Below are 17,883 nucleotides of genomic sequence, written 5' to 3'. Positions count from 1 at the left end.
ATGTTCACACTTTCATTACAATAGTGAATATATTCAAAGCAATGCAATGGAAGAAATAATTTACAAATTCATACTTGTACACTGAAAGCTTCTATTAAAGTCGTGGAGAAGTATATTTTTAAGCATCAAGCCTACATTTAATTGTGAAAGTATAATTTGATAATGTGAAAATAGCTAAGTTTCCAATAAAGGAAAAAGTAATTTAAAAAATATATGCTGGAATTTCTGTTTCTGAATACATATTGTTATTCAGAGTAATCACCCTGGGGTACTTTTTGCTATCAAAATATGTTTGTTATGACCCTCTTGGAAATGTTTCCAGATTCTGTTTGAGCCACACAGGAAAATGCTGGTTACATTTAGTCACACCCCAAAAAGTGTTACTCAGTTTGGATTTCCCACTGTCTTAACCACACCCAGCCTTCAAAGTATAATCTCATTGAAGTGAGGAGGGATAAAATTTGCTTAAATATGTATATTCTAGTATCTGTTCAAAAACTAGTCAAATAACTTTATTAAATATAAACCAAAGGCAGACACTTTCATAAAATGACAGAGTGAGAGCAGCAGGAGATAGACTTGGTTTGAAATATTCATTTTCCTTGTTACTTCAAAGGGTTAGTTTTGAGCTATCTGCTTGATAGATAATAAATTGATATGTAAGTAGGCTGAATAATTGCACCTCAAAGATGACTGTGGCCTAATCTCTGAAAAGCTATGAATATTTTACCTTACATTACAAAAATGGCTTTGAAGATGCTCTAAATTAGTTAAAGATTTTGGTAGATTATCCTGGACTATCTAGGTTGGCCCACTGCAATCACAAGGGTCCTTATAAGAGAGGCAGAAGGATGGCCATAGTCAAAAGGAGATCTGATGATGGAAGTAGAGGTTGGAGTGATGAAATTGTTGCAAGTGGTCAATGAACCAAAGAATGTGAGCAACCTCTAAAAGCTGGAAAAGGCAAAAAAGCAGATTCATTCTTCCCTCAAGTGTACGGTAGGAATAAAGCCTTGCCAACACCTTGATTTTAGTCTTGCGAGTCTCATTTTGGACTTCTGATCTACAGATCTGGAAGGTAATAAATTTGGGTTGTTTTAAGCCACAGAATTCCTGGGAATTTGTTATAATAGCAATAGGAAATGAATACAATATACACAGCTGCCATTCATTCATTTGTTCATTCATTCAACAAATAAATATTTAGTGAGTATAATATGCCAGAACTGTGCTAAGTGATAGGGACATAATGGAGGAAAAGCAGCCACAGGCCCTATTTTCATAAGTAGAGGGAGTTTATAGTCAGTAAGAAGGTTTGGAGATTGGAATTAGTGGAATCAGATGAAAGGGCTGTTAAAACAGGTTTGTTTGAAGGAAATAGTGGGGTTGAGAGTAGCAGGCAACAGGATACCACTCCTTTACTACTTAGTTTTTTCTTTTTAACTTTTAATTCTGAGATAATTTGCTACTAATAGAAGATTTGCAAAGATTACCTAGAAAGTTCCTGTATGCCCTTCACTCAGTTTTCCTTTATGTTGCTATCTTAAACAGAGACTATTTATCAAAACATAAGAAATTATTGTTAGTACAATACTATAAACTAAAGTATAGGGCTTATTTGGATTTCATCAGTTCTTCCACTGGTGTTGTTTTTCACTGCTATGATTCAATACAGGGTTCTACATTGCATTTAGTTATGTCCCCTTAGTCTTTTCCAAGATGTAATAGTTCTTCAGTCTTTCCTTGTTTTCCATAATCTTGAGCTTTTGAAGAGTACTGCTCAGTTATTTTGTAGAATGTTCCTTAATTTGGGTCTGTCGTATGGTTTTTCATGATTTGATTTAGGCTGTGAATTGTGGCAAAGATACTATAGGAGTGGTGCACTCTTCTCAGTTGCATTATAGCAGGGGGTATACATGTTGTCTATATGGATTACTGCTGATTATAACCTTGACCACTTACTTAGGGTAGCATATGACAGGTTTTCTATACTGTTAAATAAATATTTTTTCCCTTTGTAGATTAATGAATATCTTGGGTGTAGATACTTTGAGACTATGCAAATAACTGTTTTGCCTCACACTTTCCCCCACTGTTTTGGCATCAATTGGTATATTTTACCTGTAGTATTGCTGTGGTATTATAATGGTGATTTTCTGTTTTCCCAATTCCTTCTATATTTGTTAATTGGAATTACCTCTTTGTTTTATGTGATCTCTTTATTTTTTTAAAGATTTTATTTATTTATTTATTTTTAGAGAGGGAAGGGAGGGAGAAAGAGAGAGAGAGAAACATCAATGTGCGGTTGCTGGGGGCCGTGGCCTGGCAACCCAGGCATGTGCCCTGATTGAGAATTGAACCTGCGATGCTTTGGTTCACAGCCTGCACTCAATCCACTGAGCTATGCCAGCCAGGGCATGATCTCTTTCTAAATATGACTGGTGAGTTTCTGAAAACCCCCAAATTGGGCAATTTGTGGTTGAGGAATTTTAGTGCATCTTAAGTTATTAATAATAGTACCATATACTTTCCTTTTATCAAAATTAATATTAATTGAACACTTATACAGGTATTTAATTTGAATATTTTGTTTAATCCTTGCAATAATTACATTAGGTAAGGGGTGATTAGTTTTCAGATGGTAGAACTGAGGTTTTTTTTTTTAATTTTTTATATTTTTAAGAGCATTTGACATATTTTACTGAGGTTACCTCATTATTTCTTTTTTTTAAAGATTTTATTTATTTTTTTAGAGAGGGAAGGGAGGGAGGGAAGGAGAGAGAGAGAGAGAGAGAGAGAGAGAGAGAGAGAGAGAAACACATCAATGTGCTGTTGCTGGGGGTTATGGCCTGCAACCCAGGAATGTACCCTGGCTGGGAATCGAACCTGGGACACTTTGGTTCCCAGCCCGCGCTCAATCCACTGAGCTATGCCAGCCAGGGCTCAGAACTGAGGTTTAGATACATTAAGTAACTTGCCCAGAGGGGCAGAACAGGAATTTATATTCCATCAGTTATATATAAAATATTTGCATAGATGACTTAAGAAATTCCCTCTCATTAGTTATTTCAGTAGATCATTCTTTTATGTTTTTAAACCACTTTTGAACACATTATTTCTTAAATGGACTCTGTTTAAAATAAGCTTTTTTTTTAATCCTCACCCAAGGACATTTTTTTTCATTGTTCTTAGAGAGAGGAAGCTGGGAGAGTGGGGAGACAAACAGAGAAACATTGCTTGCCTGCCTCCTCTATACTCCTGGACCCGGTATGGAACCCACAATTTTTTGGTATACAGGATGATGCTCTAATCAACTGAGCCACACTGGCCAGGGCTAGAATAAGGATCTTAACATTAAACTGGTGAATCTCAAGGGGTACAAATTAATAATGTCATTTAAGGACATTCCATGGCTTGAGGAACAGTTCCTTACTGTGTTACCGTGGTTCAAAGTCTGGCCTTCACCTTTTATCAGTGTTGGACACATTGGGGGATGCTGACTCATGCTAACTTAAATGCCTAAATCTAGGACACAAGTTTATTAATTCAGAGTGAAGAATATAGTTGTCAGGTCAAATGCTTTAGTTGATCTCTAGGCTATATACATGGGAAATTAAATTACAACCAGAAGCTGGCTTGGTAAATATAGGAAATACATGTTCCTCTGTGTCCTCCTGCTAATACAATAGACCAACCAAATGAACGGAAGGGTCAGGTCTTCACTGCATGAGGACATATTCTTTCTTCAACAGTACTGGAAACAAAGGAACCTGATTCTGTATGAGTTTCATTCCCTTTTCCATGTATTATCCTGATCACTGCCAATGAGCATTTTTCTTTATGTATTAATACCATGGCTATCTAAAGCTATCTAAAAGCTTTAACATGCTAATATTGCCAGATTATGACCATTATATGTTGATTTAATTAAAAAAAATATTTTTACTTATTTATTTTTAGAGAGGGAAAGGGAGAGAGAGGGAGAGAAACATTGATGTGTGAGAGAAACTTCAGTTGGTTGCGTGTTGCGCACTCCCAACTGGGGAAGTGGCATACAACCCAGGCATGTGCCCTGACCAGGAGTCCAACAGGCAACTTTTCGGTTTGCAGGCCACAGCAGCCAGGCCTATATTTTGATTTCTTGATTACTTCTTTGATGTTGCAATTTACTAATTGCCATTGCCCTAGTGTGTGTTTATTTTATTTAGCTGTAGTTCTGGGGTGCTGCACAATCTCTCCATGGGAAGTGGCTTGTCACTGAGGTATCTGCAGTCATCACTGTGAATATTGTTTCTGAGAGGCAGAGTGATAAATTGGAGAGTGCTTGGGTATCAGAATACAGCAAACCTGGGTACAATGTTGCCTGTGCCAGTTAGGTACCTTGGGTAAACTAAGCTACTTTATACTTTGAAGGTGTAGTTTTTCACTTAAAAAAATCCTCCCCCAAGGATATGTTTATTTATTTTAGAGAGAGTGAGACAGACAGACAGATATCGATATGAGAGAAACATCTATTGGTTGCTTCCCATACATGCGCAGACTAGGGATTTGAACTGGCAACCTAAGTATGTGTCTTGAACACGGATTGAACCTGCAACCTTTTGGTGCACAGGAGAACACTCCAACAAACTGAGCCACACTGTCCAGGGCTAAGTTTTCACTTTTAAAAAATATGGTAAAAAACCCTGGCTGATGTAGCTCAGTGGATTGAGCATGGGCTGCGAATCAAAGTGTCGCAGGTTCAATTCCCAGTCAGGGCACATGCCTGGGTTGCAGGCCACAGCCCTCAGCAACTGCACATTGATGTTTCTCTCTTTCTTTCTCCCTCCCTTCCCTCTCTAAAAATAAATAAATAAAATCCTTAAAAATATATAGTAAATATTTCTGATACATAAAAAATAATAAGGAGTAACACAAGGAACCTGTGTACGCACTACTCAGCTTGAGAAACAAAACGCTGATTAGAGATAATACCTATAAAGGATGTGGTACATGTTTAGGTGTTCATTAAATAATTGTGATAAAATACTGATCAACCTCATAATTATCCAGAATAGTAATTGATAGACTGCTTTGTAAAGGATGCACCATTATGAAACCTTCATGGTGTTCATCCTTACATGAGCAAGTTATTTTATAATACAGCTTTTATAACATTGTTGATTTCTTCCTACTTTCACATTTGCAGAAACAGATCCATATATCCTCTGACCTGATTCTGTACTTCATTGTTGGTGTTTGCATTAGGAGACATAGCTGATAAGGCCATAGTTTACCTTTTGGAAGTGAAATGCCTCTTATCTTGAGTAAATACATATGCAGGTTAGTCATGTTGGTATTGTGCCTTGTCTTAGGAAAGGATTTGTGGACATTTTTAGCATGCCGTATATTATAATAGATTGTGTTTAGTTAACATTCATAAAAGGACCGTAAATCTTTTTAAAGTAGTATTGCAGTGGTTGGAAACTATTTGGTAAATTTGTATTTGATCTCTATTATATTTATCATCCATGTAAATTAATGTTTATAACACTTAAAATTTGATATTTGATTTTTTTGAGGGGAGGTGCACTTACCTAGAGACAGTAAGATTAATGGATCATTTTTGTGGACTATCACTTTCCTGGCTTCTGACTATGTCAACTCCATTAGCTGTCACTCTCTCTTGTTTGCCATTTGTGGTTCATCATCCCTTTGTTGTGTAAGAGCTCTTCATTGGCAATGTGTGAAAGTTACCTTATCAAAGTGATTATCATTTATACAACAGTGTATGTGTGTGTGTCTGTCTGTGTTTAAAGGAGGGTTATTCAGTAGCTGAAAGCTCTCCTGTGGGTTCAGGTGCTACATTGACAGGTTTACTTGCGACTCACTGAATTAGAAATGGACCTTTGAAGACTTTGGCTATACCTTTTTAGTGGATTTTTACCTCTAGCAATACATCTAGGATAGCAGTTGTAACTTTTTAGAGTTGTTTATTCCCAGTGCTATTTTTAATACATAGGATCAAAGGGTAAAGTGAAATAGTTTATCTATTGCCACATGAAAGACTTGCATTTACCAACTTAATCAGAGGGCATCAAAATTTATTCATTATTCTTGAGAGGAGATCTGTTGATCTACCACAAAGAGAGGACTGCTAGCTAATTACAGGGACATTTAGGACTTAATGTTCATCTTAGGTTAGACAGAAAATCATAAACACTTGTCTTTAAATCTCTTCTAAATTTAGCATTTCTTGCTTTTGTTCTTTGAGTTCCTCAACTCTTTTTAAGCCTTTTTAATAGAGATATAACTGACATATAACATTGTGTAACTTAAAAGTATATACTGTGTTGATTTGATATATTTTATCTATTGCTATATGATTACCAACATAGCATTAGCTAGCACCTCCATCATGTCATATAATTATAATTTTTTTGTGTGTTGGGAACAGTTAAGATTTAGTCTCTTAGCAACTTTGAAGTTTATAATACAGTATTGTTGACTATAATCATTATGTGGTACATGAGATCTCCAGAACTTATTTATCGGCTACAGTGGAACCTTGGTTCTTGAATTTAATTTGTTCTAGAAGGCTGTTGTTCAGTAAGTGATTTGTTTGAAAACTGAATCTCCTTTGTTACCTCAGAGACACATAACTAATCATACAGGTATCAGTACAAAAGGGATATCAGGTTGAGAACCAAGTTTGTTCAACAATTGAGGCATTTTTTCTGTGAACAACTTGATTGAGAACCTAATAGTTCGAGATGGGAGACATTCAATAACTGAGGGTTTGACTGTAGTTATAAGTTTGTATGTACCCCTAAACATCTCCCAAATCCCCCACTCTACAGCCCCTGGTAAGTACTATTCTACTTTGTTTTTAAAATTTCAGTTTTTTAAGATTTCACAGATAAATATCATATAGTATTTTTATATCAAAGGGATACTTTCCCACTTATGTTCATTGCAGTATTATTCATAATAGCCAAGATATGGAAACAACCTAAGTGTCCATCAATGGATTAATGGATAAAGAAGATGTCCCTCTCTCTCTCTCTCTCTCTCTCTCTCTCTCTCACACACACACACACATACACACACACATGAACATTATTCAGCTATTAGAAAGAAGGAAATCCTGCCATTTGCGACAACATGGATAAATCTTGAAGGCAGGCTAAGTGAGATAAGTCCCACAGAGAAAGACAAGTACTGTGTGAGTTCCTTAGTGTACTGTGTGAGTTCCTTAGTTCCCCCCTTTTTTTAAATCCTTACCTGAGGACATTTTTATCCTTGCTTTTAGAGAGAGAAAGGGAGAGAGACAAGCATCAGTGTGAGAGAAATATTGATCGGTTGCTTCCCATATATGCCTGGACTGGTGATTGTACGCATCTGGACTTGGAGTTGAACCTGCAACCTAGGCACATGCCCTGACTAGGAATCGAACCTTCAATCTTGTGCTTAGGGAACATTGCTCCAGCCAACTGAGCCACACAAGCTAGGGCCTCAACTCTTTTATTTTTATTGTGTCAAATGTACATAATATAAAATATACCATTTGAGCCATTTTAATTGTACAATTCAGTGGCATTAAGTACATTGACATTGTTGTACAACCATCACCACCATTCATCTTCAGAATTTTTTCATCATTACAAGCTGAAACTCTGAATCCATTAAATAACAACTCTCATTTCTTCACTTTCCCCAGCCCCTGGTAACCGCTATTCTACTTTCTATCTCTGTGAGTTTGTTTGTTCTAGGTGTTTCATGTAAGTATAGCCATACAATATTTGTTCTTTTGTCTGTGGGTTATTTCATTTAACAAAATATTTTCAGGATTCATTCATGTAGTGGCATGTATCAGAATTCCATTCTTTTTTAAGGCTGAATTATATTCCATTTTATGTATATACCACATATTTTTATCCATCCACTGATGGACATTTGTATTATTTCCACTTTTTGACTATTGTAAATAATGCTGCTATGAACATTGGTGCAAAAATACATGTTCAAGTCCCTTTTAATTCTTTATGGCATATACCTTTAAGTGAAATTGCTAGATTATATGGTAATTCTATGTTTAAGTTTTTAGGAATTACTACACTGTTTTCCACAGTGGCTATACCATTTTACGTTCCCACCGGTAATACACAAGGGTTCCAGTTTCTGCACATCATTGTCAGCACTTGTTATTTTGTTGTTTTTTTTTTTCATAGCCATCCTAAGTGGTGTGAAGTGATATCTCATCCTGGTTTTAATTTACATTTACCTACTTCTTAACGAAGTTGAACCTCTTTTCATTTGTTTATTGACCACTTGTATTTCTTCTTTGGAGATATATTTATTCAAGTCTTTTGCCAATTGTTGAATTTGGTTGTTTGTCTTTTTGTTGTTGAGTTGTAGTCATTTTTATATATGTATTCTGAGTATTAATGACTTATCAGATAGGAATTGCAAATATTTGCTCCCATTTTATGGATTGCCTTTTCACTTTCTTAATATGCCTTTGATGCCCAAAAGTTTTTAATTTTGATTAGGTCCAGTTTATCTATATGCTTTTGGTGTCATATCAAAAAATTCATTGCTAAATCCAGTGTCATGAAGCTTTTCTCCTATGTTTTCTTCTAAAAGTTTTACAAAATTAGCTCTTATATTTAGGTCTTTGATTCACTTTGACTTAATTTTTGTATATAGTATAAAGTAAGTTTCCAACTTATTGTTTTGCATGAGGGTACTCAGTTTATTCCACCATTTGTTGAAAAGAATATCTTTTCCCCATCAAATGTTCTTGGTATCCTTGTCAGAAAGAATTTGATGATATGTGTGAAGGTTTATTTCAGCCTCTCTAGTCTATTTCGTTGATCTTTTTGTCTGTCTTTATGCCAGTATCATACTATTTTGATTATTATACCTTTGTAGTATGTTTTGAAATCAGGAACTTGAAGTTTCTTCTTTTTCAAGATTGTTTTGGGTATTTGATATTTTTTGACATTCCATATGAATTTTAGGATTTTTTTTTATTTGTGAGAAAAATGTCACTGGGAGTTTGATAAGGATTGAACTGAATCTGTAGGTCTTTTTTTGATGTTGACATCTGAACAATATTAAGTCTTGCAATCTATAAATACAAGATGTGTTTCCATTTATTTCTCTTTTATTTTAGCAATGTTTTGTAATTTTCAGTGTTACACATCTTTTGTCTCCTTAATTAACCTTGTTCTTTTGATGCAATTGTAGATGGAGTTGTTTCCTTAATTTCCTTGTTGGATTATTTATTTCAGTGTATAGAAATACAGCTGACTTTTAAATGTTAAGTGTTGACGTGGTTTACTGCAACTTTGCTGAATTAGTTTATTAGTGTTTGATTTTGAATATCAGAAAAAGAAGGTAAACACTAGTAAAAAGGAAAAATATGATATAATTCTACATTAACAGGAACAAAGAACCTAAAATAAGATGGAAGTAGTAAAATTAAATACTCAGGGCTGGGAACCAAAGTGTCCCAGGTTCAATTCCCAGCCAGGGTACATTCCTGGGTTGCAGGCCATAACCCCCAGCAACCGCACATTGATGTTTCTCCCTCTCTCTCTCTCCCTCTCTCTCTCTCTCTCTCTCTCTCTCTCTCTCTCTCTCCCTCCCTCCCTCCCTTCCCTTTCTAGAAATGGATGAATAAAATCTTAAAAAAAAATTAAATACTCAAATGAATAATCATTTGCTTATATCACATTTGGACATATTGCACTTGCTTGTTAAAAGAAGTTAGAATGTCAGATGGGGTTAGAGGACAAAAGCCACGTGTGTTGTTTATAAAGACATACTTAAAACAGTGATAAAGAAAAGCTAAGATAAAGGTATAAGCAAGCAAAGAGCAAGCAGGAATGGCAATATTAATATCTATCTCAGAAGGAAGAAGATAAAGTTAAAGCATCAAACAGGATATTATGAAGTTACTTCACATATTAAGAAGTTATGTCAAAGAATTGTAGGCACTAAAAATATTTTTGCTAATAATTTAAACTCAGAACTTCTAATAGATTCGAGGAAAAGGGATAAATATTAGGTATAATAGAGAATTTCAGGTGCCTTTCTTTCCAAATAGTACAGATCTAACAAACAATAAGTGAATAAATATAGAGGAATTGGATAATAGAATCCATAAAATCCATTTGATTTATATGTGTGGATATATTTACAAATAGGGAACATATATTTTTATAGTCTACAAGCCATTAAGAAAGTTGGTTGCATATATGGCTCAAAGAAAACCTTTGGTTAAAGAAAAGCAATTTTATATTCTGTATGTCTCAATAAAATTGGAAATAATAAACAAATGGCCAAAATACTATTTTTGCTTTTTTAAAATTTATTGATTTTATAGAGAGAGAAAGAAATGTTGAGAGAGAGAAAGAAACGTTGAGAGAGACACTTGTTGTGCCACTTATTGATACATGTCATTGGTTGATTCTTGTATGTGCCATGACTGGGGAGGTGACCCAACCTGCAACCTTAGCATTATTGGAGACAATGCTCTTACAACTGAGCTACCTGGCCAGAGCCAGATATTCTTAATTGGAGATTAGAAACCACACTCCTAGATAAATTTTGGGTCAAGGAGATAAAACTGAAATTACAAACTACCTAGAAAGCAATAAAAAAAGAAGACATCATAACAAAACTTATTGGTCATTGTAAAAGCTATAATCCAAAGAAAATATATCCCCTAAAATGTCTTCATTACTAATTAATAACAATTAGGATGAATTTAGTGTTCATTTTATGACATTAAGGCAATAACAGGAAAATAAAGCAAAATAAAGGAAGAGGGAATAAAGAAAGATAACTGAAATTGCCCTAGTTGGTGTGGCTCAGTGGATTGAGCATCAGACTTCTAAACAAAGGCTTGTCAGTTCTGTTATCTGTCAGGGCACATGCCTGGGTTGTGGGCCAGGTCCCCAGTATAGAGGACACACAAGAGGCAACAACACATTAATTGTTTCTCTCGCTCTCCTTCCCTTCTCCTCTCTCTAAAAATAAATAAATAAAATCTTTTAAAAAGATAACAAATTAGTAAAAATTATAAACAAAAATAGGATAAATCTACTCTTTTTGGCTTGCTGTTAAATGATTAATGAACCTGATGAAGAAAAATAAAGGCAAAAAAATGAGAGAAGAAATGAGAAATGAAATATAGCTATGCTCTAGAAAAGAATAAGAGAATACCATCTGCAACCTTGACAACATAGTTTTTCCCAGCATTTTAAGTATGAAACACTTCAAATATAGAGCAAAGTTGAAAGATTTGCTGAGAACGTCCTTAATACTCACCATCTAGATTTTACTTTTAACATCGAAAACACATTTAAAATCTTAAGTAATGGATTATTCCTAAGCAAAATATAAATAAAAATGTGCACAAGAAAAAGAAAAAATTACTAGGCCATTTTAAATAAAAGATATAATGAGATGATTTAAGTTTTTTTCTTGACACCAAAACAGGGAGGCATCCAAGAATATGTAGTGTATAGCATTGTTTATAATAGAGAAAACATGGAGCAACCTAAACGTTCATCAATAGATAAAGGTATAAATTGTAGTAGAACTATATGGTAAGATACTGAACAATAGTTAAAATAAAGTATAACTATACATATAAAAGAAGTAAGCATTAAAATATAATATTGAACAAAATAATTTGCAAATGAACACATATTCTTTATGCCTGATTTTTTAAATAGTTTAAAAAGAGGAAAAAAAACACCCAGGAACAAGTGGATTCAGAGCTTGATTTCCAAGTAACCTTTAAATGACAAAGATTCCAGTGTTAAAACTTCTTAACCCCAATTAATTTCATGAAGTCAGTATAATCTTAATACCAAATCTTTATATCATACAAAAAAAGAATTGCACATATAAATATAGATATTAAAATCCTTAGTAAAGGATTTTACTATCAACAGAATTCACCAATGGATCAAAAGAATAATATCCTGCTACTAGTTTGGCTTTGTTTTAAGATTTTAAGAATAGTTCTGTATCAATTACCTATCAGTAAACCATATGATCATATCAGTAGGTACTGAGAAAACATTTGATAAAAATTAATAGCCATTCTTCATTAAAAGTAAAAGTAAAGTAGGAATATGAGAAAATGACCTCAACATGTTAAACTATTTTTGAAAACACAAAACTCAGTAAACATTCTAAGATATGAGATAATATAGCTATTTTTATTAAAATACAATGAACAGTGGTGACTTATTTTTTTCAGTCACCATTATTGCAAATATCTACTATATTGCATATAGTGAATATCTTAGCAAAATCAATAAATGAGAAAATTAACAGTATAAACATTGAGAAAGATAACTTTATATCTTCTGTGCTGATGATAAAATGTAATTACTGGAATATCTCAGTCTCTCATAGCTCCTTTCTAGAAGATTCCTGGGGAGGAATTAGGAAGGTAGAGGATGACAAAGTGGGCCCCAAGCCATCTTCTCTAACTTTTTCAGAGAAGTGATTGACTGAAAATAGCAGGGCAAAAATCAAGCCAGAGCCCATTCACTTGATGTCAAAACTGTATAAAGACATTATAAGAAAATAAAACTGCAGACCAATATCCCTTATGAACATAGATGAAAAAATGTTTGACATAATATTAGCAATCAAATCCAGCAATATATAAAAAGGACAACATGTGATGACTGTGTGGGCTTTTTCCAGGAATGCAAAGATTGTTCAACATTTAAAGTTAATGTAATTTGACATATTAACAGACTACAGAAGAAACAACATTTCCATATTTGCAGAAAAAAGCATTTGAAGATATTCAGTATCCACTTATGATTTTAAAAAATCTCAGCAAACTTGCAATAGAAGGGAACCTCCTTAAACTGGTAAAGGGCATCTGTTTTTTTAAAGACCTACAACCAACATCAAGTTAAGTAAATGGTGACGACGACTGAATGCTTTTTCTCTTAACAAGGCACGAATGTCTACTTTTAACTACTTTCAGTATGATGTTTTCAATATTGTATTGGGAGTTATAGTCAATGAAATCAGGCATAAAAAAGAAATAAAAGGAATATAGATTGCAAAGGAAGAAATAAAACTGTCTTTACTTATTGATGACATGATTATCTACATAGAAAATCCCAAGGAATTAAAAAACCATCCTGGAATTATTAAGTGAGTTTAACAAAGTTGCAGGATACATGGTTAATATACAAAAACCAATTATATCTCTAATCACTAGCAATGCATAATTGGAAATTGCAATTTTTAATTAAAAAGTACCATTTACAATAGTGCCAAAAATAAAATACTTAAGTATAAATATAACAAAGTATGTGCAGAATCTGCTCAAAACTAAAAAAAACACAACCCACTAATAAATCAAAGAAAACCTGAACTAATGGATTGGTTGTTGGAAGACAATGTTAAGATGTCAGTTCTTTCCACATGACCCAGAAATTCAGGACAATTACATCACAATCATAGTAGGAATTTTTGTAGATGTTAACAGTCTGATTCCATAATTAATATAGAAAAGCAAGGAAGCAGAATAGCTAAACAATTTTGATGAAAACGATCATGGTTAAAGAATTCATATTGTCCGATTTCTGACTTACTCTAAAGGCACAGTAATTAAAATGCATATGGCATTGGCAGAAAGATAGGTACGCAGATCACTGGAACAGAGTTGAGAAATAGATCCAAATGGATATAGTCAAGTGATTTTTAAACACAAAAAAAGGTGTGATGGCAATTCAGTATAAAAAGGGTAATCTTTTCAACAAAAGATGCTGCAAAAATTGGACATACATATTGAAAAAAAAAAGAACCTCAATATAACTCTTACACATATCATAATTTAATTCAAAATATATGATAGACTTAAAAGTATAACATAAAACTGTAAAACTTCTAGAAGAAAACATGAGAAAATTCTTTTGACTTTTGTTTAGGGAAAGAGTTGTTGGATATAGCAACAGAAACATGATCCATAAAAGAAAAAAAAATCAGTAAATAGACAGTATAATATACAGATGATGTATTACAGAATTGTACACCTGAAACCTATATAATTTTATTAACTGATGTCACCCTAATAAGTTCAATAAAATTTAAAAATTTTCATGATGAATGTAATTGCAATTAAAAAATAAATTGTTAAGAAAATGAAAATATAATCCACAGACTAGCAGAGACTATTTTCAGATCACATATGGGACAAAGAACTTATATCCAGAATCTATAAAGAATTCTCAAAACTCAACTGAATAAAACAAGCCAATTTGAAAATCGAGTAAAGATTTGAACAGACATTTCACTAAAAAAGACAGATGTATGGCAAGTAAGCACATGAAAAAAGTGTTCAATATCATAATCCTTAGGGAAGTGGAAATTGAAGCTATAATTTTGTACTCCCAATATACCTATTAGAATGGCTAAAAACCAACCAAACAAACAAATAATAAAAAAAAAAGCTGCTAGTGAGGATGATGTATGTGGAGAAACTCATTTACAAGGTCTGTCCAGAAGGTATTCTGCCATATAATATGAAAAACTGAAGAAAGATAAAAATACAAGAAACATCGTAGATAGGACAGTGATGCCTCAGTCCCCTTCAAAGTAGGCACCTTGGGACCTCACACAGTTCTCCCAATTGCCATTAGTTGCCCTGTCATATTTTTCTGAATCTCATCAACAATCTCTTAACTTTCAAAGGTGATTTTAGTTTTGGGGAACACTGGAAGTCACAGGGTGCCAAATCTGAGCTGTAGGGAGGCTGAGTCACCTGGTTGATTTGATGTTTAACCAAAAAATCCTGCATGAGTTGCAATGCATGAGTGGGTGCATTGAGATGAAGTAGCCAATCATCAGTTGCCCATAGCTGCAGCCTTTTGCATCATCCCAATAGTTTCTGTGGAGGAATGTTCCATCTTAATGCAAAATTTGATGCAGATTCATTGCTCTATTTGCCGTAATTTTGGAGGTGATGGCCATACAGTACACGTGTTCACTTAACGGTGTGTACCGCCCCCACTGACTAGTACAGTGAAATCATCATTGTTCACACATGTTCATTCCAGTCCACTCTCTTTGGCTACCAGGTTACATTACTATCATAGAAACTGTTCTTGTTATATTAACAATGGTGGGACTTTTCCCAGATGCACTTCACGTTGTTGATGAGAAAACAAAATCTAGAACTATTTTTCACTTTGTCAGTTCCCTGAAAGTTAAACATGATCCATCAATCCTACTTGGGATATTTACCCAAGAAAACCTATGTTCACACAAACATCTGTACTTAAATGGTTTATAGTAGCTTTATTGTAATTGCCCCAAACTGGAAACCACCCAAATTCCCTTCATCTGGGGAATGGAAAGGCAGACTGGTGGTACATCTATAGGTGGAATACTGTTCAACAATTAACAGTAACAAACTATTGATACTTGCAGCAGTATCAATCAATTTAAAAGCCATTATGCTAAATGAAAGATGACAGACTCAAAAGGATATATATGTATTTCCCCATTTATAAGACTTTATGGAAAAGGTAAAACTAGGAACTATTTTCCAGGGTGTAAGGGTAAGAAGGGGGTTTGACAAAGGGATGGAGGAACTTTTTGGTATTTTAATTGTAGCAGTGGTTACATGACTTTATGAATTTGCTGAAATTTATGGAACTGTACAACAAAAAGTTAATTTTACTAAATAGAAATTTTAAAGTAAAGAAAAATTAAATACGAGGCTCAGGAGTAAAGAACTTGAGAGAGTATCAGCTCATTTCTCCCTGCCCCTGCTCGCACAAAAAATCTTACTGAAACTGGACAAATGGAAAGATATATTCCAGGTTCTTAGATAGCTTTTAGATGCGACTTTTCTCCAAATTTATATATATAATTAAGGTTGGAAAGTATTCTGTTTTATTTTAATTGGAAAAAGGATTTTAATGTTTGTATTAAATAAAAATAGATAAGAATAGCCAATAAAATAATGAAGACTAGGAAATTTGCTTGCCTGACCAATTATTAAACCTACTGAAGCCCCTGGAGTAGACAGATTTGTGGAAGGAAGCAAAACCCAACATAGGTGGAAGCTTAATATGCAAAAATCATGTTCTTTAAACCAGTGAGAAAATAGTTTTAAGTGGTGGTAGCACAACTGATAAACCATCTAGGTGAAAATACTGCCTGTACAGAACTGAATGGTGCCTGGCATGTAATAAACTTTATTATTGACATTTCGGTTGTTTCTAAGTTTTCACAATTACAAATCATGCTGTACTGAATATCCTTTTACATATTTACTCATACCCATCAAAGAATGAAAAAAATAACCATAACTAAAATTGCCAGAGCTCTGTTATGTTGCTTTATAAAGGTTATTACAATGTCTTCACAACAACAACAAAAAAAACTCTAAGAAGTCTTTAGCCTCTGTCAAGTTGCCATTTCTTTCACTCTCTTGAGTTCCATAAAAATTTCTATCAAGGTATATATTTTTACCTTTAAAAATTGTTTGTTTGAACTCTTATTTTATTGTTACTGTGGATTTATTTATATATTTCTTTTGTCATTTTGGTGGGATTTAGGAAAGGAGGGAAATTAATATGTTGTCAGCCATCTTGAAGTGGAAATCATACCTGAATTTTTAACCTAGTGTAGTTGACTATTTATTAACCTCAAAAATTAAAATAGTTCTATCATCACTCCATTTTCTCCTCCTGCTCCCTTTTGCAGGTGAGAAATTTTATTGTTTCTTGTCTATTATATTTTGATGAAGTAATCTGGAATTTCAATTCCAGACTGTTTCCTTTTCATTATAAATCTTCTGTTTTAATTCCTGTTTAGAATGTTCACTGAAACTTACCAACCACTTGAGCCCCAATTACTTAGACTAAACTCTAAGTAGACTAAACTCTAAGTAAGCATTATTAGAAACATTGTATTACTATTTTTTGTTTGCCACACCCTTCTTTTCTAGGGACTTTATTTGGTAACATTTTAATAGAAATTATTTGACTATTATTTTTAGAAAGGATTTGTGCTCTTATACTTCCTGTGTCCTGGTTTTCACAAAAATGTGTTTAGTTTTCCATTATAAACTTGATTGGTAGCTTATTTGGGTTCAGAATTTTAGTCTTCACCTCAGAATTCTGTAAACGTTACTCTTTTATTTTCAAATTGAAATTTTAAAATTCAATTTAGGGTTCAACCTTAAACCTTCAATTGAAGGTTTAAAAATTCAGTTTAAAAGTTGAATTTATTGTGGTGACATTAGTTCAAACATTACTCTCTTAACTTCTAGTATTTAATATAGCAGATTAGAGGACCAAATCCTCTTAGAAGATCTTTCATTGTTTGGTAACTTTATATTTCTGTCTGGAAATATGTTGGCAATTAATATTTTGAGCGCAATAAATGTTTAGGTGTCTAAAATTTGATTGATTATTCCTGTCCTGACATAGATCCTTTTAATGTGGAAATTTAGGGGTTTCTTAAGGAACCTTTCATATTATTTTTGTTGATTATTACTTTTTCTCATTTTTAGATGATTTTTTTATTGTTCAATTACAGTTGCCCCCATTACTTTCCCCTGCCTTATCCACCCCACATTGCTTTTGTCCATGGGTCCTTTATACATGTTCCTTGACTTGGACCTTCCCTAGATAATGAGTTTCTTTTCAAGCAATGGAAATTTTCTTTATTTTTACAGTTTTATTGGGATATAATTGACATATAACAATGCATAAGTTTGAAGTACACAACATAATGATTTAATATATGTATCAAAATGAGTCCTAGAAAAAGTTAACTTCCGAGATGTTCTTGAAGTTATTGATTTATCATGCAGGTGGGTTTATAACACAGTTACAA

The 17,883-nt window shown here is 33.5% G+C and overlaps 1 protein-coding gene across 2 annotated transcripts in view; it reads left to right on the top strand.

Moving 5' to 3' along the window:
* The window catches only part of LOC114505343 (constitutive coactivator of PPAR-gamma-like protein 2), a 264,300-nt gene that overhangs the window by 32,246 nt on the left and 214,171 nt on the right, over nt 1-17,883 (top strand). The window lies entirely within an intron of this gene.

The sequence above is a fragment of the Phyllostomus discolor genome, chromosome X (assembly GCF_004126475.2).
Source record: "Phyllostomus discolor isolate MPI-MPIP mPhyDis1 chromosome X, mPhyDis1.pri.v3, whole genome shotgun sequence".
Lineage (NCBI taxonomy): Eukaryota > Metazoa > Chordata > Mammalia > Chiroptera > Phyllostomidae > Phyllostomus > Phyllostomus discolor.
This window is presented reverse-complemented; position numbering and strand designations above follow the sequence as displayed.